The sequence below is a fragment of the Desarmillaria tabescens genome (genome assembly GCF_030435595.1).
Source record: "Desarmillaria tabescens strain CCBAS 213 chromosome Unknown EV420scaffold_27, whole genome shotgun sequence".
NCBI classification, from domain to species: Eukaryota; Fungi; Basidiomycota; class Agaricomycetes; order Agaricales; family Physalacriaceae; genus Desarmillaria; species Desarmillaria tabescens.
The window spans coordinates 368,988-381,132 of NW_026848326.1; positions in this window are offsets into that span (position 1 = coordinate 368,988).

Below are 12,145 nucleotides of genomic sequence, written 5' to 3' on the forward strand. Positions count from 1 at the left end.
AGGATGGGCTAGAATTTTCTGTGGGACCTTTCATAAAAATCTATAATTGGCCTGTGAAGTCAGCCCATCAATATCTGGCCGAAAACGGCTGGATGCGACCAAATGAAAATGGATGTAGTGGCAGTGCCAAATTTTTGATGGCATCATAGGGGCTATTTTCCGGTCAGAATAGGATTTAGGCTGGTTTCTGGGTGCTTGGTGGGTCAGGGAATGGTACTGGAATATTCATAAACCTAAATAACATAAGATCTGACCTACTGATGAGATATGGGGGCTCTGGAGAGCATGTAATATAGGATTTTCGCAAAAATAGCTGCAATATTTGCTTTTTGGGGGATTTTTAGGGTGATACATGCATTGGATCGATCGGGGGACTTCACCAATGAATTTCCTGACCTTGAAAACCCCCAAAAGATTCCTCTATAGCACTTGTGGCACATTTTATTACCAGGATTAGACAAGCATATTGGATTTTTAGGATGCAGCATGCTTTGGATTGCTTTGAAAACTATACCAGTCGATTTGTACACTATGAAAACCTTAGAATACTGTTACGATTTATTCTTTTCTTTTTCCTTTTCTTTTTCTTTTCTTTTCACTTCCTTACTCAGCTGGATTACGCGCAAGCGATCATCACGGACTGACTCCCACAGTACTATTTTTAGTGTACCAACGTGTATTTAAGAAGAGCCTCAGCTGGTCTAAACCCCAGCTTCGGCTAAGGTTTAATCTACCTAATATCGAACTCCGTTCTTCGTGACTATCTGTCCCATCAACTTTCATCGCCTTTGACTTGCTAAAGCGTCGTCTACCGAAGTGCGAGTAGCGACCTTAGTACAATCTAAGTCGATAGAGTTAGTGGCTAACATTTAGCCGAAGCTCGTTTTCAGTTGCCCAACATTATTCCAACCCTTCTTTTCATCGTCGTCGCACTTTCCGTGCTACGATTCCTCCTTAACGATCCACTCGGACTGGTCATAGTAACCATCCTCCGAGTCTTCCTTGCCTGCGTATTTGTCCCATCTCCAGTGTTTGCAGGATTCCTCCTGTTACTCTGGGTCGGATTTCTACGCCATCATTAAAAACATGAAACCTTTCATCCTCGCCCTCCAGCTCGCCTCTATATTGACAATTTTGTTGTTGATATTAACGAGCACCTCTGAAAACTGCGAAATCCTTTTGATGAACGGCTCCAACTACGAGACCGACCTTAGTTTGATTATCGCACTTCTCATTGTCCTCACCATACTTGCTGTCTACCAGCTCGCATGGTCAATCATCGACTTACGCCAAGGATAGATCCACTCACGGATGCCCTGGTCCGACTCCATTCTCGCCGTCTTTGCAACTTTCATACTCTTTTTCTTATCCATTATTTTGTACCGGCTACGCCGCTGTTTTCAACAACAGAGACGAGTCCGTGCGCAACTCCCGTTCCATTACGTTCCCAGCACTCCGGCGTACCCGCCACCAGTCATTCACATACCCACGGCATCCCAGCAGACGCTAGGAGATGTCGGATCCAACGTCTCCGGGGAATCTGGAGGATCCCTCTACACATCGTCGCGACCCAGCTCGCGATACTCAGGGTCGAGCACCGACTCCTACAGAAGCGCCTCCAGCGCAGCAGTCGACTCAATCGACATCACCGATACCAGGGGCGTACTCCTCGACCGAGGAGACTCGCCCTTACCAGGTCTCTTCGACCAGTCTCCAGTCCAAGGCGAGTCTGGCGACGACAGAGGCCGAAGACAAGGCACCAGGCCTCTGGATGAGGGCGAAGAAGCGTCTGATACCGAGTTCGAAGGGGACGAGCTCTCCAAGTGGGAGAGAACCCGACTCGACGACCTCCTCAACGACCTCTACCCGAACGAGGGGGAAGATGCAACCTATACCGGAGACAACTTCAGTGGCCGGTCAGGAACAAGGTGGACAGATGCAGTCTGGCAGAGTGAGAGTAGAAGATACCGGGTCGCCCAGGAGGACGACTACGACAGTGATTCCGGCGAGCTTGGCCTCAGAGCCTCCGCGGCTTCCACCAGTACAGCTCAGTCACAGTCTCTTCCAAGGTCCTGGCCGACCAATAGGGGAGAGCCGGTCGCCTGGCACCCCGCAACCAGTTGGGTCTACGCCAACCAGCGGGAAGAGACTCCTGTGGCCGGAGTCACGTCCGGAAGAGAGTCCGACCAGGTCTCTGAAAGGTCTGCGACCCCATCGATCCCTTCCTCCATCCCCTCGCACGAGCCGTCGAGTGGGGAGCTTTGGAGCGAGTTCCCAGACCTCGACGACGAGGAACTTGGAACAATTACCGCTTCCGAGTGACTCGCCGGAGTCTCCAACTGGGAGCCATCTGTCATGTCGAGAGCTTTCGCCGACCCCGTACTGGCCTCTCAGTGTCCATGGCCCCTCCTCTACCACACGTACGTCGAGTCCCTCGGACTCTCTCGAAATGCCCGGCTCGCCCCAGAAGTCGAGGCCCGAATGGAGCGAGGGAGAGCACATGATGCACGCATCCGGCGTGCTGAAGAGGACGCCCTCCAAGGACCCGGAGGCTGGTGGGACCTACCCCTCGAGCCCGACGCTACTGACGCCGAAGTCGAAAATCGTATCCGCGCCGCAGCCGTTCGATATTCAGGAGCGACAAGAAGAGCCAGCACCGACCTTGAGGCGCGAAGAAGAGCTTGGAACTCCTACCAGGCCGAGATTAGCGACCCCGACTCCGACATCGGACGATGGAGGAGAAACAAGGAGGTCGACCGGATCGCCTGAGAGAGGCAGGAGGCCAAGGATGCCGAGTCGACCACCAAACAGTGCCCTCGAGACAGAGGTCATGACGGCGGTCCAGACCCTCCTGGTCCACCCTCTTCACCCCCGGCCAACAATCTTTAATATCTTACTATGGCACAGGCTATATGAAATAATGATGGAGGACATGGAGAAAGATTCCCAGTGGCTCCTGACGGAAGCAGGAGAAGATTACCGATCCGCGAAGGAAGTAGGGGATGTTTACCTCATGAAAAACATCCTGGAGGTAGAAACTTGGCACCGGGCGGCGCTAGTATGGAATCTAGCGAACCCCGACCAACCGAAACAGGAGTGTGCGGCCTATCGAAGACCGCAACCGATGCCCAACCCGCTCGAAACCGAAGAGTTTTGGGCAGGGGCCGGGCCCGATGACGACGATATGGACGACCCTGATGCAGGGCCCTCTAACAAAGGGAAGCAGTCCACCGTGCCACCTCAACCGCCGAGTCAGCCCCCACGACGACCTGCATATCCAGGCGATTATCCTCTGCCCGGGGAGAACTATCGGCTTAGGTCGCTACCCCGACCGCCAAATCCTCAGATGCCACCCAGGGCGCCTTCCCCACCGGACCCTATACCACCATGGACCCTGGCAGCGGGAAAGGATGGCAATCCTTGGGCTGACGTCAAACCCAAGCTAATCATGCAACCCGAGTACTTTACGGGGGAATCCATGGATATCAATAGATTCCTACATCATTGCGAGATGTACTTCCAGGTGTTTCCGTTGCACTTCACCATGAACGACCAGGGACAAAATCCCTATCGCATTACGTTCGCACAGGGATACCTACAGGAGAAGGCCAAGGAATGGTGGGGGGACCAATACTATCGATATCGGGATGATCGGGGGCACTGGAGATTCCCCACCTGGGACGAGTTCTCCAATGACCTCACCGTGGAGTTCCAAGAAGTGGCAGAGCTTGCGATATGGAAGGCAGAGTGGAAGAAGGTCCGACAGTCGGAATTCAAGACGGCGGTCGAATTCTTCGCCAAATTCGAACGATTGGCCCACAAGTGCGGAGAGTTCGGAGATGAAAAACAGATGTTCGAGGCAATAGAAGCGGCGATTAGGCCGACGGTGCGAAAAACGGTCATGCATGGGGACAATGAGCGCCCCACGACCTATGCACAATGGAAGGCGTGGGTCCTATGGATCGACGCCAACTACCGATACGACGTGGCCCAGGGCCTCGCCAGTAAGACCTCCCCAAGCCAAGGCGGTTCGGGTCGAGGCAACCAAAATCAATCAAAGGGAAGCGGCTCTAGTGGCGATAAGAAGGACGCCACAGGGACAACGTATGGAGGTGCCGGTCAGCTGATGGAAATCGATAAGCTGCGGTCCGACAAGCGGTGCTTCAAGTGTGGGAACACTGGGTGGAGCCCGAAACACAAATGCCCCGAGGACAAGGCGAAGTGGCTCCCCGTCAAACTCCCACCTCGCAAGAAACCTAACGTCGCCCGCCTCCGCCAATTACTCGCTGAAGCCGAGAAGGAGGACTTAGGAAAGGACACAAAGATCGAAGAAGTGAAGGAAGGAAAGGATGAGAAGTCGTCAAAAGACGAGCCGGCGTCGAAATAAGCGATTCGACGGCGTTGGCAAAGGACTTAGTTTCCCTTGGTGCGTGCTCATGTACTTCTAGTCGGACTTATACTACGTATGTAGGTACTCCATATGATCAATATACCCATCTTTTCGCCGCGTTACCAGTCGAAGGAACTAAGAATGAAGAATCGCAAAATGCCAATGGCGTAGGAGGGGATTACCGCCACTCCGCGCAGCCCGTGCTCAGTACTGAACCCCTAGGGGCCGTCCGAGCTCAGGAACCCCCGGCTCACCGAATAGGGAAAGCCCCTCGAGGGCAGAGCCCCCTAGGTCGAGTCCCGACTGCACCCTTGACGAAGGGAGGTCACCCCGGAGAGGGAGAAAGGTCGACAACCCAGCCCATTGGGCCTGCGTCCTCACCTGTGGGGCCGTCTGTTCCAGCGGGATGCGTCGGAAAAGCAGCTGAGGCGATGAATTCGGAAGACCCCCCTCACCTAGTAGCCCTTACATCGGCAAACAGTGAGGACCTTTCGAAGGAACCAATATGTGTGCCCCCGCGAAGGGTTACCCGAAGTACCGCCGGGTCCAGGAGGAGCAGTAAGCACGGATTCACAGTGGAGGTTACAACACCACGCACAAGCGCCTGTGGCCAGGGCCGAACACAGGGCAGCAAGCCCTCCTCCACCGATTCGACGGAAGGCGCCCAAGTGCTGCTGAGGGGCCCTCTTCGGCCCAGTGACCAAATGCCGCCTCGAATCAAGACCCCTTCGGTTTCGCTAGAAGAGGTAGAGGACGAAGAAGCCCACTTACGGTCCGACATCCCGGTCATAACCGCTAAATGGCCCCCTTCGCTTACGGTCCCGCTCACCGTGACTCCCAACGACAAGAAACTCATTGCGGAAATGTACTATGAACCCCATGGGATTCTATGGACCCATCGAGCATTGCGCATTGCACGAGGGGACTCAGCGGCTCAGGCCGTTCTCAACGGGTGGGTTCACCCACGACGCCTGGGGGAGGTGACTGACCAATTGTGTCACCAACTAGAGGAACAGACGGAGACTGCCGCCCAAGCCAGGGAGAAATGGCAATGGATGGAGGATTTGCAGAAGCCCCCCATGTATATATGAGGCCGAAAGGGGCGTAATGTATCAATCGAAGTGCAGTTAGAGACGCTAGACACTCGCGAGACGCATTCGGTAAAGGCGCTCGTGGACAGCGGAGCCACCGGCAGTTCCATAGACCACGCCTGGGCCCAGAGTCACACCCTAAATCTCAAAAAGGTGGCCCGACCCGTCCCGGTCTATAATGCCGATGGCACCAGAAACAAGGGTGGGGATATTACCGAGTATGCCGAGGTGCGGATACAAATAGGTGACCACATGGAGTGGATCGAACTGGCCATGGTGGACCTAGGCTCCACCCCCCTCTTTCTCGGACATGACTGGCTACAGAGGCACAACCCACTAATTGATTGGAACACTGGGGCCGTCACCTTGGCCTGCTGTACATGCCGAAAAATCCCTTTTTCCCTCCCTGATGCGGACCCATCATCCCGGTGGGAGGAGTACGAGGAAGGGGATACCATTCTGGTAATCGATTTTGAGGAAGCGTTTCACGTACGGGCCATGGGTACTAAGGCTAATGAACTAGCCGCCCAGGCCAACGCCCGCAAAACTACCAAATCCTTCGAAGAAATAGTACCAGAGGAGTACAGGGACTTTGAGGACGTCTTTGCAAAGGAGAACTTTGACGAGTTGCCCCCACGAAAGCCTTGGGACCATGCCATCGAGCTAGTGCCCAACGCCAACGCCAACCTGGATTGCAAGGTCTACCCCCTCAACCCGGCCGAACAGGAGGAATTGGACAAGTTCCTGGACGAGAACCTCACTACGGGTCGAATCCAAGCCTCGAAATCTCCCATGGCCTCGCCTTTCTTTTTCGTCAAGAAAAAGGACGGAAAGCTCCGCCCAGTCCAGGACTACCGAAAGCTTAATGAGATGACGATCAAGAATCGTTATCCATTACCGCTTATCAGAGAACTTATGGATCGGCTGAAGAAGGCCAAGTATTTCACCAAGCTGGATGTACGGTGGGGATACAACAACGTCAGAATAAAACAGGGGGATGAGTGGAAGGCTGCATTTTGAACTAACCGCGGCCTCTACGAACTGCTGGTCATGTTTTTTGGGCTCACAAATTCGCCGGCAACCTTCCAGTGGATGATGAATGACATCTTCAAGGATCTCATCACCACTGGAGAGGTATCGGTCTATCTTGACGATATCCTCATCGCCTCGAAGGACAAAAAGCATCACAGACGCGTCCTACGCGAAGTACTCCGAATCCTCCGCGAAAATAAACTATTCCTCAAAGCAGAGAAGTGCGAGTTCGAGGTTGAAGAGACCGAGTACCTAGGAGTACTCATCAGTGAAGGGAAAATCCATATGGATCCCGTCAAAATCGCTGGCTTACTGGATTGGCCTACCCCGTCGAAAAAGCAAGAACTCCAGTCATTCCTGGGGTTCTGCAACTTCTACCACCGGTTTATACGTGACTACAGCAAGCACGTCAAGCCTCTTACGGCTCTCACCGGGAAGGTAGAATGGAAATGGGGAGAGGCCCAGCGGGCAGCATTCGCGAAGATCAAGGAACTATTCCGTGAAGATGTGGTTCTAGCCATTCCACTAGACGAAGGAAAGTTCCGGGTAGAGGTGGACTCCAGTGAGGGAGCGATCGGGGCAGTATTATCCCAGTGGCAAGAAGAGAAATGGAGACCGGTGGCGTTCCTTTCCAAGGCACTAGCAGCCACTGAACACAATTATGAGATCTACGACAAGGAACTCCTTGCCATTATGATCGTGTTAGAAGAGTGGCGCCAATACCTCATGGGCGCTCGGGAGGACTTCGAGATCTGGACTGATCATTCCAATCTTCAGTACTTTCGAAAGCCTCAAAAGCTCAATCGACGACAAGCTCGGTGGGTAACCGAGTTAGCCGAATATCAATTTACCCTACACCACAAGCTGGGAGCCCAAAATCGTAAAGCTGATCTGCTATCACGATGGGCGGATCACGACCAGGGAAAAAACGATAATCAAGACGTGGTAATCCTCAAACCAGCCCACTTCCGAGCTCTCATCATGCCCACCACGGAAGAACTACACGAAAAGATCAAGCTAGCCACGCACGACCCTCACAAGTGGGACAGAGGCATCTCGGATTCCCTTAATCACGAGAAGGGGGTTTCCCGAGAGCAAGAGCTACTATGGTACGACGGCCGTATCTACGTACCTAAGGACAAGCGACTGCGAGGCAAAATCATAGCCCTCAGGCATGATCACGCAACCGCGGGGCACCCGGGTGTCGAGAAAACCAAAGAGTTGATTCTGCGGGATTATTGGTGGCCTCGAATGCGCTCCGAGGTAGGTGCCTATGTAAAGGGATGTGAGGTATGCCAAAGGACCAAGGCAGACCGTCGCCCCAAAAAGGCGCCTCTTCACCCGAATGAAGTTCCAGATCGACCGTGGACGCACATCTCGGTCGACATGATCACCAAACTCCCGGACTCCAAAGGGAATGACTCCATCCTCGTCCTAGTCGATAGGTTTTCCAAAACCATAATACCTATCGCGTGCACTGAGGAACTTTCGTCCCTCGGCTTCGCCAAGATCCTACGAGATTACATCTACGTACCGTACGGCGTGATGCCGGAAAAGGTCATCTCGGACAGGGGCGCTGTCTTTGTGTCAAAATTCATGAAAGAATTCTACGCGCTCATTCAGGTGACGGGAAACCCTTCAACGGCCTATCATCCCCAGACAGACGGACAGACGGAAAGGGTTAATCAGGAGATCGAAAAGTATCTCAAGATGTTCATCAGCTACCGACAAGACAATTGGAGCGAGTGGTTACCGCTCGCGGCATTCACCCATAACAACTGCAAGCACTCCGCCACAGGCTTTTCCCCGTACAAAGTGGTCTTCGGACGTGACGGACAGGTCATTAAGACTGCCCAACGCCCGAACACCGTACTGGCTGCCTCAAAATTGGTTCAGGGAATTCAGGAGGTGCAGGAGAAGGCCAAAGAGTCTCTCGAGCGAGCGGCCAGTTCAATGAAGAAAACCTACGACAAACATAAGGGGGAGGCCGTCCAGTACCAAGTCGGCGATAAGGTATGGTTGGATTCAACCAACCTAAATCTGCCCCGACCTACCAAGAAGCTTGGCGATCGCCGAGTGGGACCTTTCACCATCGTGGCGAAAAAGGGAGCTTCAGCCTATGAGCTGAAACTTCCAGCAAAGTGGCGGATCCATAATCGCTTTAATGAATCCCTACTTACTCCATACCGTGCCCCCGAATTCCCTAATCAGCCGCGCCCTGAGAGGCCGCCCCCAGAACTCATCGACGACGAAGAGGAGTACGAGATTGAGGAGATTGTCGGGGAAAGGGACAGAGTCGTCGGCCGCGGACAAACCCGTCGCACTATCACCGAATACTTGGTGAAGTGGAAGGGATACCCAGCAGAGGAAAACTCATGGGTCAAGCGCTCCGATATGGCCAATGCCGAAGAGCTTGTCAACGAGTATGAAGCACGCATCCAAAAGGTCTGGTGGACAGTTAATGAGCGGGGACAGACGGTCAGGGCAGACGACAAAATACCCCGCAACCTTCCAATTCACTATCATGAACCGGACACCCCATGCGTCTCCGACATCATCACTGTGTACTCTTCAGAGTGCACAGCTCCCGCACACTCTGAAGAGCTTAATGCTATGGACAAAACGTCCTCGCTGGACGACGACCGTCCTAATTACTCCGACACCGATATAATCCCATGAGGCCTGAGTTGTATACTTACATGACTCCTGATATGTAATGGCCTAAATCCGCATTTTCTCAACTATTAGGCACATTTCCCATCAGGATGGGCTAGAATTTTCTGTGGGACCTTTCATAAAAATCTATAATTGGCCTGTGAAGTCAGCCCATCAATATCTGGCCGAAAACGGCTGGATGCGACCAAATGAAAATGGATGTAGTGGCAGTGCCAAATTTTTGATGGCATCATAGGGGCTATTTTCCGGTCAGAATAGGATTTAGGCTGGTTTCTGGGTGCTTGGTGGGTCAGGGAATGGTACTGGAATATTCATAAACCTAAATAACATAAGATCTGACCTACTGATGAGGTATGGGGGCTCTGGAGAGCATGTAATATAGGATTTTCGCAAAAATAGCTGCAATATTTGCTTTTTGGGGGATTTTTAGGGTGATACATGCATTGGATCGATCGGGGGACTTCACCAATGAATTTCCTGACCTTGAAAACCCCCAAAAGATTCCTCTATAGCACTTGTGGCACATTTTATTACCAGGATTAGACAAGCATATTGGATTTTTAGGATGCAGCATGCTTGGATTGCTTTGAAAACTATACCAGTCGATTTGTACACTATGAAAACCTTAGAATACATTGTCTTCTATAATATTTGACCTGTATAATACTGTAAAAAAGTGGGGATTGGGGTGCACATATGGTTTATTTTGTTTTCTGTGCTTCGGATGAGTCTGGGACTATCACCAATAGATTCCTTGACATTTAAAACCCTTAAACGACTATAGGAACCTTTTATTGGGCTCCATAAACAATGGTAATGACAATATTACAGTTTAGGAGGAGCACATATGGAAATTCACTTTTCTGTACCTTGGAATACTTCGGAACTTCTACCAGTGTATTTCTTGACCTCGAAAACCTACAAAAATACATGTTAAAAAAGAGTAATAGGGGATGGAGGAGATATACCTTGTATTATGCATTTCTAGTGGTTAGAGAAGGTATTCCTGTTATATGAGAGACGATATATATTGTATAATCATTTGTACAAATTCCCACATTCATCCGAAATGTATTGGAAGAGATATAAGTAAATCATTCTGCAAATGATGAGGAGCACATCCCCAATTTCGATATTCTGATCATTCTATAGCTTGGGGAATGTCAGAATCGGATTCCTTGACCCAAAAAATGGTAGGATCACCAATCATCCATGGCCATTTTATCAAGAAAACATCTGGTGGTAAGAACAAATCAGACTGCAGCAATTGTCAAGGAAAGTCCATATTGTACTTCGGAGTGTTGACACTTCACATCCCATGGATGATTGGTGATCCTACCATTTTTTGGGTCAAGGAATCCGATTCTGACATTCCCCAAGCTATAGAATGATCAGAATATCGAAATTGGGGATGTGCTCCTCATCATTTGCAGAATGATTTACTTATATCTCTTCCAATACATTTCGGATGAATGTGGGAATTTGTACAAATGATTATACAATATATATCGTCTCTCATATAACAGGAATACCTTCTCTAACCACTAGAAATGCATAATACAAGGTATATCTCCTCCATCCCCTATTACTCTTTTTTAACATGTATTTTTGTAGGTTTTCGAGGTCAAGAAATACACTGGTAGAAGTTCCGAAGTATTCCAAGGTACAGAAAAGTGAATTTCCATATGTGCTCCTCCTAAACTGTAATATTGTCATTACCATTGTTTATGGAGCCCAATAAAAGGTTCCTATAGTCGTTTAAGGGTTTTAAATGTCAAGGAATCTATTGGTGATAGTCCCAGACTCATCCGAAGCACAGAAAACAAAATAAACCATATGTGCACCCCAATCCCCACTTTTTTACAGTATTATACAGGTCAAATATTATAGAAGACAATGTATTCTAAGGTTTTCATAGTGTACAAATCGACTGGTATAGTTTTCAAAGCAATCCAAGCATGCTGCATCCTAAAAATCCAATATGCTTGTCTAATCCTGGTAATAAAATGTGCCACAAGTGCTATAGAGGAATCTTTTGGGGGTTTTCAAGGTCAGGAAATTCATTGGTGAAGTCCCCCGATCGATCCAATGCATGTATCACCCTAAAAATCCCCCAAAAAGCAAATATTGCAGCTATTTTTGCGAAAATCCTATATTACATGCTCTCCAGAGCCCCCATACCTCATCAGTAGGTCAGATCTTATGTTATTTAGGTTTATGAATATTCCAGTACCATTCCCTGACCCACCAAGCACCCAGAAACCAGCCTAAATCCTATTCTGACCGGAAAATAGCCCCTATGATGCCATCAAAAATTTGGCACTGCCACTACATCCATTTTCATTTGGTCGCATCCAGCCGTTTTCGGCCAGATATTGATGGGCTGACTTCACAGGCCAATTATAGATTTTTATGAAAGGTCCCACAGAAAATTCTAGCCCATCCTGATGGGAAATGTGCCTAATAGTTGAGAAAATGCGGATTTAGGCCATTACATATCAGGAGTCATGTAAGTATACAACTCAGGCCTCATGGGATTATATACAATTTAATTCCTGTGCTTACAGGGCAATTGTACACAATATTGGCTATATGGCCTCATGGTTTCAGGCAGATAGTCAAATCTAGACCCACAATGACCAGATTTTGCTAACAAGAACAGTCTCTGCTTTCGATGAGTCAGATAACGTTCGCTTTTACCGATACTTGACAAGGATCTGTTGTCCACTCTGCATCGTGGATCATACTGACCCTAGAGAAAGGGAGCCTGTTGGAAAACAGAAGATCAGCTTGTTCCCAGTGTCATGTGCATGGTAGCAAAGGGGTTGCGGCCCGGCAAGCCAGCACATTGGGTCGGTCAGTCCCGGCAAACAGAGGCATATTCCAGCTTGAGGACACAATTCTAATCCGAGACTACGATAACCAGCCTTTCTCCAATGGATATACGTAAAGATAC